This window comes from Phalangium opilio, unplaced genomic scaffold (genome assembly GCF_054372755.1).
Source record: "Phalangium opilio isolate 3A_F unplaced genomic scaffold, DU_Popi_V2 ptg000002l_1, whole genome shotgun sequence".
NCBI classification, from domain to species: Eukaryota; Metazoa; Arthropoda; class Arachnida; order Opiliones; family Phalangiidae; genus Phalangium; species Phalangium opilio.
Window position 1 is genome coordinate 2,259,118 of NW_028324144.1, and position 12,141 is coordinate 2,271,258.

Consider the following 12,141-nt stretch of genomic DNA (forward strand, 5'->3'; position numbering starts at 1 on the left):
AGGTCGTCCAACAGCTAATATGTCTCAGTCTGATTTAGTTTAATAACATTTATTGTGATTTAAACATTCAAACTTAAAATTACAACATGTTGCTAATATTCGAATGATCCTGGTTGCTTAGAGTTCAACATTTGGTAGCAAAACAATAACTTTGAAGCAGTTTCTAGTTTAAGCCTGTTTCGAAGTTTACCATAAATAAAAGATAGGCTAGAAAACATTCTTTCAATTGATGCAGAGCTAGCAGGGCATGAAATGAGATGCGTAATTAGTTGTGAAAAGTCTTTCGTAACAGCACTGCTGTTGGATACAGCGTTCCACCACGCATTAGAGTTCATTTTTTGCATTACTGCTGGATTAAAATAAGAAGCTGGAAAAGGTTCACCTTTTGCTTCGAAAGCGATCACATATTGAAGAAAATCTTCGTTTTTAAAATGAATCCAGTTTCTTGCAGTTTCTTTTTGGCTCGCATCGAGAAGTTCGCCATTGTATTTTGGGTTCAATAAATAAGCTGCAAGGTGTTGAGGTTTAATAGCATCTTGAAATCTTTTTTCTACCTTATCAATTTTAGATGATAAATTTTCATCCTTCAACAGTTTGAGGAAAATGTGGCATGCATCGGAAATGGTCGCTTCATATCCCTGAAGGGTATCTAACGCAACAGCAACTGGTTTCAATTGACCTAAAAGATCTTTAGCTTGCCTTTGTAAATTAAAGTCTCTAATTTTCCGTACAACTGATTTGTCCATAATATCGAAGTGTTCGTTTGCGATACTTAGGTAGTGGGGATGATTTTTCAGGAAGCACTCTAAGGTATCCACTTGGCTATTCCAACGTGTATCGCAAGGAAGCTCGGGTTTGAGATGATTAGCACACTCCCTTAGCCAACCGTTAGGTGCGTGGTGATTTCTGAAGTACTTGTGAATTTCAACAATGTGTTTCATCACCACTTGCGTGGTTAAATCCTGGCCTAGCAAGTTTAACCAATGGGAGGCGCATCCATACGTAATGACATTGTCTTCCAATTCCAAGTTTTTACGCATTTTTACCATCGAAGCTTCATTATCGCTTACCAAACTCCTAATTTGGCAATTGTATTTATCTTTTACTTTTTCGATAGCTTTTCTCGAAAACTCAGTTAGGTACTGGGCATCTTTTTTATTTGCAAGTGCATCCACTGAATCCACAAAATATGGTTTTCCCTCTACTTGTATACAAGCGACAGTAATCGGATCGTTGTGAATATTACTCCAGCCATCCACCATCATAGTACCCTCCTTGCCATTTATGGAGTGATTCATTTCGTCTTGCATTTTTTGGTGTACAACATCCAAAAGTCGTCCAGAAATCATTTTTCGGTTTGGAGGTTGATAACCTGGTCGTAGTGCTTTGATCATTTTTATAAAAGAATCATTTTCAACCACAGAAAAGGGGATGTTGGAAGAATAGAAAAATTCGGCCACAACTTCGTCCAATTTCTCTTTCATTTGCGAACTTGTAGAAGTGACGTATCTTTTAAGGGATCCGTCACTAGACACGCATTGCCTTTTCTTGCCACTCTGACTTTGGTCAGCCTGGCTAGGCAAAACTACCGCACTGTCTGCACAAGCTGACGCGATTGATGATCTGTTGTCATTCTCACCTCTAAACAAATCAGGATTTCCGCTTTCAATATCCATTTCTTCATCAACATGAACTGTATCCATTCTTTTTGCGCAACGTTTATCGACGTGATTCCTCATCCGTTGAGCTTTGTTACTTTGTACGTTACCACATTTCTTGCATTTGGCAGAAACCTTCCCATTTATTGTCACTCTCTCAAAGTCGTTCCAAACAGGGTCTAAGTTTCTTCCACCTCGATTCATATTAATTAATTTATTAAATAAGCTAATTATTTGAAGTAGAAGATCAAACTAAATATTCAACGCTACGCGGATATTTTTCAACGTTTCAACTTTCAAACTCTCTACGAATGTGTAACGTAAAAATACAGCTTCTATAGTAGTCCTGGATATTTTCCATGCTGACTTCTTACTAGTTTTGGAGATTTTCCATGCTTCCTAAAACCCCACACCTGACGAGCGAGGGACTAACTAGCAAGAGCTTTTGAATAGGGATTGAAAAAAGATGTTATCGTAAAGGGACTTTACCTTGTGAGCCCTCGCTACCCTTTTTTGGGCGGCTTTTTGACTCTCCTACAAGAGTATCACAACAAGTGCAGTATTCAATAGAACCGAGTTGAAAAAAGTAGTCTCTTCGTGTTGAGGGAAAAATAGGAACTGGATTTTTTTATTTATTCGTAAAAATGATTTTTGCCACGCGGATTTTTTTTTTTAGTTTTTTCCACATAAAGTGGAAAAAACCGTGGCAAAAAGGTTTTTGCCGTGCGGTTTTTACCTGGAAAAAACCACGTGGAAAAAACCGCGGCAAAAACTAGTTTTTGCCGCCCGGTTTTTTCCAGGTAAAAACCGCGGTTTTTTCCACCCATGGCAAAAACGTGCCAACCCTGAAGTCAGTCCTTGAAACATAGGGCTTCAGGTCTCTAATGTGGAAAGTGCCTTTTAAAGGACGTCCTTTCGTGGACTCTAGCCTATATGTTAGGGGAGATAGCTTTTTCGCAATGCGAAATGGACCGTCGTATTTAGGAGCAAGTTTACTTGAAAAATAATCTGACGCTTTCGAAAGATAATGGGTTCTTTTATAGACTAATGAACCTTCGTCGAATTCAACATTCCTATGGTGCTTGTCGTACTGCGCCTTCTGCGAGGCTTGCGCCTTACGAACATTGTCCAGAGCCACCTTAAGTGCATCTTGGACTTTGGTTTGGATTGTTAAACCATAAACTTTTGAAGTTAAGCCATTGTCGTAATAATCTGGGTTTTGAGAAACAAGGGGACTATATGCGGTTCTCATTTCCCTTCCGAACATAAGATATGATGGAGTAAACCCCGTGGAATCTTGTACCGCTGACCGTATGGCCATGGCGAACTGTTGGAGGCCGCGGTCCCATTCTTGTTGACTTCCTTCAATATAGGAAGTAATCATGGTCCCTATCGTTCTGTTATATCTCTCAGTAGGGTTGGATTGAGGGGCATAGACAGATGTGCATCTATGCTTAATTTGCAATTTTTCAAGAACGTTGTCAAATAATTTAGCAACAAATTGACTGCCATTGTCGCTGACAATCGTGTCGGGTAAACCATATCGTGTAAACACGTCGTCTACAAGATGACGTACAATAGGGGGAGTGGTTGCCTTCCGTAGGGGAAATATCTCGACCCATTTGGTGAGGTAATCCGAGACGACTAAAATATATTTGAAGCCACGTTTCGATCGGGGAAATGGCCCTTTAAGGTCAAGAGAAATGACAGACCAAGGCTTAGTTACTTCGCTCGGCTTCATGAGACCAGGCGGTGCTTGGTTGGGAGCTTTAGTGGTTTGGCACACCTTACATGAGCGGCAATAATTGGTGATGTCTAAAGTCATTTTCTCCCACGTGTACTGACTCTGAAGGCGTTTAATTGTCTTTTTGATACCGAAGTGGCCAGCGGAGGGAATATCGTGAGACACGTGTAGTAACCGTGCTCTAAGAGACTGAGGGACTAGAATCTTAAAGTTATCCCACCCATAGAGATCTATCTTTCCGGTGTCTTTGTATAGGATTTGATCTCTTATGTCACAATGGACTGCGATGTCTTCTACCCAGGCCCGTAAGTCTTTATCTTGGGGTAGTTTGTTCTCTTCTAAATAAGAAATTAGGGGGCCTAATTTTTCGTCTGAACGTTGGGATTTAATTAGTTCCTCGTTGTCAAAGCGAACTAATCGTCTTGGGGTTGTGGCCGAAGCCAGGGCTGAAACATGACCAACTTCCAGGGATTCGGGAATCCTTGAAAGAGTGTCGGCAACTACGTTATGAATGCCTGGGACGTGGGAAATGGTAAAGTCGAATGCCTGTAGGCGGGCGTTCCATCTGGCGAATTTGCCGGTTGGATCGGGCGCTTTATGAAGCCATTTAATGGCGCTATTGTCGGTAAATAACTCAAAATGAGTGCCTTCTACGTAAGGGCGGAAGGTTTCTACGGCAAATAAAACACCTAAAGCTTCACGCTCTACGGCCGAATAGTTTCTTTCCGCGGTACTAAGTGAAGTACTAGCGTACTGAACGACGCGTCGCTTCCCGTCTATGGTCTGGGTTAAAACGGCTCCTAGGCCTACGTTCGAGGCGTCACAATGGATTTGAAAAGGGTGGTTATAGTCAGGAGTGCATAATATTGGGGCAGATCCTAGCTTTTCTTTTAAGATCTTAAAAGAGGTTTCCTGCTCGGCGTTCCAGTGCCACCTTACATCTTTCTTCAATAAGTGATTTAGAGGGCTGGCGACCTTTGAAAAGTTTTCTACAAATCGACGGTAGTAGGAGGCCATGCCCAAAAACCTTCTTAGTTGTTTTATGTTTTTGGGTGCGGGGAAATCACGTATAGTGGATGTTTTATCTGGGTCGACTTGGATACCTGATTCTGACACTATGTGCCCTAAAATTTTGCATTCGGTTTGACAAAACTGTGTCTTAGAAGCCTTTATAGTGAGGCCGGCTCGCATGAGTCGGTCAAAGACCTCGGCTAAGGTACGTATATGGGACTCGAAATCCTGTGAGGCTATTATTAAATCGTCCAGGTATGCGCAAACGCCCCGGCCCGAGAGGTCTAAAAACAAGGAATTAACCATCCTCTGGAAGGTTGCCGGTGCGTTTGTCATACCAAACATTAAGACTTTGGGTCTAAAGAGTCCCCGGTGGGTGACAAAGGCACCTAGGTCGCGATGGGATTCATGGAGGGGTACCTGCCAGTATCCCGCCCGCATATCGAGTGTAGTGATAAACTTCGGATTATGTATCGACTCAAGTATATCGTCTATACGGGGGAGGGGGTAGGCATCACGACGGGTCACGGCATTTAATCTTCGGTAGTCGATACAAAGGCGGTTTCCGCCATCCTTTTTGGGGATGATTATGATTGGACTAGCCCAGGGGCCATTACAAGGTTCAATTATATCTTGTTCTAACATTTCATTGATGGTTTCATCAATGAGAACACGTTTGGGGGTAGAAACTCGATATGGAGGAACGGAAATGGGTCTAGGGTCAGTGAGATCGACATAATGTTCTATACAGGTCGTCCTTCCGGGTACGGTAGAGAAAATATTCTTGTATTTATAAACTAAATTCTCTAGTACTTGCGCCTGATCAACTGGTAAGGTAGCCGTGGCTAAGGCCTTAATTATACCCTCTTCATCAATTAAACTATGGGGATTATCTAATACCTTAGCTTCGTTAATAAGCTGATATACTGCGTTTAATCGGCAAACACTACCATGATTGGATGACGCAATACCCTTGAAGTAAAAACTATTGTCTAAGGCGTCTCGGTAACAAAAGCTATTAAGTCCATAGTCGACTAACATGCCGACCTGGCGTAAAATATCCTTACCTAATATACATTGGTAATCAATTCCAGATACATAGACTGCCTGAAAGGGGGTTTCTTTTCTGGGTAAACAAAATGGTACTGTAACAGCACCGTGGGTGGCTAATAGACTTCCATCCGGTTGATCAAGGGCTAATATAGAGGTGTTGGAGGTTGCATAACCCAAGCTTTCTAAAATGGGTTTTAAGTCTTTATGAAGTAGAGTATGGGTTGAACCCCCATCAACAAGAGCGGTGCAAGGTATGGTGCCTAAATAAATATCTAAAAAGTCTTGGGATTCAGTAGAAAAATCAGGTTGACATATAGGGTTTATAGGAAGGGGTTCGGGTTCGTGGGCCGCGGAGTCGTTAGAGCTGATTGCGGTACAGACTGGTTGCTGAACCCGTGGGCACCAGCCGGATTGGCGTTTCCCGAACTTTGGGGGTTTTGATGGTTTAAATTATTAGGGGGATAATTGGGACACGCAGGACTAATGTGACCCTTTTGCGAACATCTGTGACAGGTTGGGACCCATCTTTGTGTATTATTACTCTGAGCTATAACTTTAGGCTGAGTGTTGGGGTTAGGAGGATTTTGGTAATTATTTCCGCGAGGCGGATTAAGATGGTTAAATGAGGGTCTGGGAGGCCCTGAGTTCCAATTCTGACTGATACTATTATTATACCTCGGGTTTTGAGAATGCGGAGGATTTTGAACTGTGGAAGTAGAACTATTGGTTCCCACACCTCGTTTTTGCTTGTTTACAGATCTTTCTACTCCCGAGGCATCATCTAATAATTCTCTGAGAGAAGTGTAAGTTTTGGTAGCTAAATATGGTTTGATATCGTCACGCATATTACGAAAGACGTATTTTATCTGTTTTCTCTCATCTGGAGGGTTAACTAACTGATGACATAGTTTTAAAATTGCTTCCGCGTACTCATGCACGGATTCTTGCGCGCGTTGTATCCTATCGGTAATCTTCCCTTTAATGTTTTCATCGTGCTCTTTTCTTTCGAATCTGGTGCGCAAAGCGTTTTCGAAAGTGACTAAGTCGGAAAAAGGGGTAATTGCGTTTTGCGTATAGAACCATTCCAACGCTGGTCCGGTTAATAAGGTGGGCACCCATTGTTGGGTGAATATGGGTTCTGGGACGTTATAAGTCATACGCATTTGTTTAACCCTACACAAGAATAATTTTGGGCCTGCATCTGTGGGATTGCCGGCGTAGGTGGGTGCAGGTAATGGGTTTGAAAACATGAATGGGGTAGTTGGGGGACAATACATTGGTGGTGGCGCTGTAGCGGCATGGGTGTTTGACGTTAAAGAGTAATTAGCTACGCTGGGCGCTGGTGTATTAAACGGGTTTTGGGGCGCGCTATTTGGCATGGGTAATGGGGGCGTTCCCAAAGTGGGTGTCTGGCTTAATTGACTACCTGGGTTAGGTGGTAAAAACTGATTCGTCGGTTGATTTGCGCTACCAGGGCTATTAGCTGGTAAAAATTGATTAGGGGCTACATTAAGACTGCCTGGATTATTAGCAGGTGTACTAACTATAGTGGGAGGGGGTGGCGCAGGAACTACTGCTGCTTGAAGGTTTGCTATTTGGGTGGCAAATTGTTGATTTTGGACTGATAGAGCTGAGAGTTGGTTAAGAATTTGTGTTAAAACATCCCCGGGAATTGAAACGGGGGCCGAGCTATTGGCTACGGGCGCTGTAGGGGGTTGAATATTGGAGCTAGGTCCAGCTGCATTGGGTACGGTAGAGGTGTTTGTTCCCGTAGTTATAGAAGGGGTTAAAATTTGATTACCCCCAGCGAAAATGTTGTTATTTGGCGGGATAAAGGTGTTGCTCACGCTGTTTACTACAGCGGAGGGGGCGTTAATAGATAAGCCGGTGGCCATGCTTTGGCTTATGCTGGCATTTGGGTTATTGTTACCCGTAGAAAAAGGGGGGATTCCCCACTGGGATAAATTAGCAGAATTTCTATTTGGAGAGGTATTTCTGGAAGAATTATTGCTAGCCATATTGACTGGACTTTGTTTGGATTTTGATTTAGGCTGTTTTGTTTTAACAATTGGGAGAGATTGCCTACGGTCGTTACGACTTGCTAAACGTGCCGCTCTTAGACGGTCACAGTGTTCCTTATGGGCTTTATCTCCCGTTCTATACATAAAAAATAATTTAACACTAATAACTAATCAATAAACAAAGCACTCTAAACTAACCCTGGGAAGGTTCAACAAATAAAACAACATACAATTCACACTATAGCATCTATAGCATGGGGCAAAAAAAATTCTTATCAAAATATATAAAGCACAATCGTGCAAATTCATGGGTTACCAGGGCGATTAGAGATACTCCGAAATTTTGAAATTAATAAATCAGGGTTAATGCATTAAAAAAAATTTGTACGACATATATAACATGATTTCCCGGACGGAGACCCCCAATTTTGTAAGGGAATTTTATATATATAAGTTTAAGATGTGAGAGTGAAAGTGGTAGTGGTATGGTTAGGATTGCATTCTACCCATGGGATGAACTCGTTCCCTACAAAGGTTGTTTAATTTGGTCCGGGTAACCGCCAAGCCTTCACTATTGGGACTTGCGTGAGAAATAAAGAATTAGGTTCGTTGTCTAGGGGATTTGTTTTGAAATTTAGATATAAGATGAGAAATAACTAGATTGTTTAGGTTGCCAAATTAACAAAGTTTAATAAACCTACTAATAATTATTAAGAAATATAAACACCTTAAGGGTGTTGACCATGGTCGAAGCTAAATGATTTAACCAAAAACAAAAGATCAAGTTCAATCGAACCGACATGAACAAAATTCACATATTATACTTAAAACTTAATTAACAAAGGAAACCCTTTTAGCGGGCAAATACTCAAGTTCGAGTCCGAGGCGATCCATTGACGAGAGTTGCGTGGTCGACAATTATCCGGCTCTTGGGGCGTAATCCCTTTGTCGCGAGTTATTCCGCGCACAGATTTTTCATGGTTTTCGTGGGACACGTTAGTGATATTTTCGCGCACACGTTCTTATATTTTTCATAGCGGACATCGAAATTCTCGCGAACTCCTTTTCTTTTTAAAAACAGATCGAGCGCGTTCGCGTATATATTTAGCGGGTCTTTTCGTTCCTTTGCCGGTTGTGGCGGACCATCTCCGTGCGAAACCGAACAAAGCCCTAAGTCGTGGGGCCCAAAGGGGTCGAGGACTAGATGGGTTAATTATTTCGACCGCTCTCCTTCAAGTATCCGAAAGGACTCTCTCTTTTTCGAATCAAATCTTAGGGACCTCTCGACCTCTTGATCACGTTCGTCTCTTTTTGGAAAAACCTTTCCTTGCTATCTACGTCATTGGGACGTACCCGACTTTTTTAGTTCAATGGTAGTTTGCAGGTGTCCTTACTTCACGAAAACTTAACAATCACTATACACATATATTTTATTTGGCAACCTTGTTTTTCTAGTTATTTTTAAAAGGGGAAAATCTATTTACATGTGGGGAGAGGTTAGGAATTGACTGAATAAAGGGGTCATCCCTGCAAGTTCAACAGCTGACCTTAGCGGAACGAATGGACTGAATGGGGCGAACAACCTCTGCAGTAGGTGGAACTCCCATTTTGGGTAGCTACTAAAGGGTTTGATTTGTCAAGGTATCTTGAATGCCCGCATTCAAGAGTCCCCAGCTGACCAAACAAAACCCTTAGTTTCTTTGAATAAATATTTTATTTTTATTTGGCTCTTTTAAAATTAGGATCGAAAGGTAAAAATAGGTTTTTAAATTTTGAAATAATTTGGAATTTGGAAATAAATTTAATGTTTATATTTGACCGTTACAATAGATATATAAATACATATAAAACCAAAACCACCAATATCCTCTCCCCCCCTCTGACCCTTATACCTTATAAAGCCGATGCTAAAAAATAAGGCGGGAAAGACGCGTACACAGTCTTAATTCTGACACGAAAAAGTTTATACATATATTATAGGCTTTGTGATTGGAAATCCACGCGACGTATATCGTGTACCTAAACAAGGAAAAAGGGATAAAGGCGTCGCGTCACTCAAGAATAAAAAAAGGAACCCCTCCTCTCCATCCTCCGGAGTTGTGTCTTAAGAAAGCTGGGATGAAGGGAGCTCCAATGGAGAAAAAAACCCAACCCCGTCAAACCCACTGCATGCCTTCAAACAAACACCCAATGCACAAGCTCATAAACTTCCGCGTGTGCTAATGTAGTCTGAAGATTAGATTTTTTTCTTTCCTCTATCCTCAACCCCCCCTCCCTTCTTATCCTCCATCCCATCCTTGCTCTTGAGCCTCCGTTCTTAAAGTGATGGTGAAACAATTAAAGAAGATTATATGGAAGTGTTTTGGTGATTATCCATCCAAAGAAGTAGTTTGAATTTTCGGGCATTGAATTTCTGGGAATGAGTTTGAAATTATATTTTTGGTTCTTGGAGTCGATTATTCTGGTGTCAACCTAGTCCCGAATTCTTTCTCTCTGTTGACCAATTAACGCTCTACTTGATAATTATATAATACCTTTATCATTTTTAATTTCTTAACCCAGAATATTATATAACCGATTGAATTTTTGGGCATTGATCTGGGTCTTTGGGAATGTATCATACATATTCGGTTTTTCCAATTAAATACTCGCGAATGACTAGTAATCATATGATAGTTTGCCCATGGCATACCACGTGGGTAGCATATATGTATTTTCATTGGCTCAGAGGCAAGATTAATCACGTGATAGTTGCCTACACCTCACATTCAGTTATACTTCTATTGGCCTAAGTTGAAACAAAACAAAACCGTTTTGATTTCATCAACACCATGATAAAACATTTAACCCATCCTTTACTGTTTTTTAGAAGGATGTCTAGAGGCGTTTTCTAAGCGCTGAATCCTTATTTTTTCTTTCTCCTCTTTGCTCCCCGCATCTTCATGAATCTTTCTTTCTCTCTCCGTTCGACATACATACATACATACACGCGGATCTCGGGATGGTTTTCCGTTCATCCCGAGCCTCCGGGCTCTCCCAAGAATCCAACAGACTATACCATACACCAGAAAGCCAGTATACACATATCTCAGACTATATACAGTATAAAACCGGTGTGGATCTTTACCCTAGCAGACCATACAGGAATCCCCTACCCCCCCCCCAAAATCAGGTCTGACGGAGCAGTGTCGCGGCCGACCCCTTTCCGATATGTCGCCTATCCTTTCTTACTTGTATACAGGGTGTTTCTGATAAGCCTGCCATAAGAAGGGTCTTTAAATTTTTGACCGCCATTTAAAAAGATGGCAACAAATCGAACCCAAAAGACCGCATTCAGCCCGTCTATAGGGTAAAGGAAACCAATGTACTAAATATTCGCGAAATCGGTTGAAACGCGCGGACTCTGATGCGTAGAAAACATTTTTTACATTTCTGGACGCTATTTATTAAGATGGCGGCGGATTGGAAAAATCTTTCTTAGTACGCGCCTACTACTTATGAGTAACGTTCCTGCAAATTTTCAGCCTTCTAGGGCAAGCGGTTTGGGCATAGCGTTGATTATCAGTCAGTCTGTCAGTCAGTCAGGACTTTGATTTATATAGATATAAATTTTGTCACAAGATCATAATGATTGTTTTCAAGTTATGATTTGATGGGTGTTTTAGGTATGACCCCTTAATTAAACAAGAAATTATTGAATGTTCAGTTTCTTAATTAAATTTAAGGGGCCATCCGTAAAATACTCTGGATGCAATCTTAACTCGAAAACAGTGTCCCTTGTGGTAAACAAAATGGAGATAGACCCAAAATCACCCAAAGAACATCCCCCTTAATTTATGGCATCACTCAGACTTATCAGAAACACCCTGTACACTATACCACTTTTCATCCATCCAGGGAAGCTATAGCTATAGCCCCCTTAGGTTCCCCCAACGGATTTTAAAGGGGTTTCGACGAGGGTGGGTTTGGGGGAGAAGGTATTAAAGTGCCAAGCAAAGAACAGTGACAGCGGAGTGCAGCTTAATCCTGTAAGTCAAGCCCCTACTCTCGCATATCAGATTAGTATGGCAGCTTCTAAAAAAAAAAAAAAAAATAGGGAAGATGCTGCAAGCAAGCTGCATGGGATGAGGATGGAATGGAAGAGGAGAGGAGAGAAGAGGATGCGAAGGAGAAATGGGATTTTAAAAGAAAGAAGAAGATCTATCTATACGGTGTGCTTGCTTGCTTCCTTGCAATAGAGGAAAGGAAAAAAAAATACTCCTGATCTTTATTTTTTATTCTGGGGAGGGGATAGAATTTAGATATACAGAGTGGTTCAGATTAAAAGCGTCAATATGTATAATAAGTCGAATACATATAGCTACTAGGAATGATTGTGTAGTTGCCATTTTGATTTTCTTAACGTGTTTAGGCGGATTTTGTTTTGAAGAGCTAGCTAAACTAATCATTATGCATAACCAGGGATAGATTTAATTTTAGAAGTAGGAATGGAGTCTTACGGTTAGTATTTACTTCAGTTATTCCGACTCATAGACCACCCAGTATACAGCGCCTCCCTCCAGCACGTAACCAAAAGTTTAAATTATCTTATTGGCTCACGTTTTGATGACGTTGCTGACGGGGACGGCGAAAAATACAGTAATTCCTTTTTACC

At 41.3% G+C, this 12,141-nt stretch overlaps 1 protein-coding gene across 3 annotated transcripts in view; it reads right to left on the reverse strand.

The window, feature by feature from the left end:
• LOC149718230 (homeobox protein dve-1-like) overlaps positions 1-12,141 on the reverse strand; it is a 133,544-nt gene that overhangs the window by 30,165 nt on the left and 91,238 nt on the right. The window lies entirely within an intron of this gene.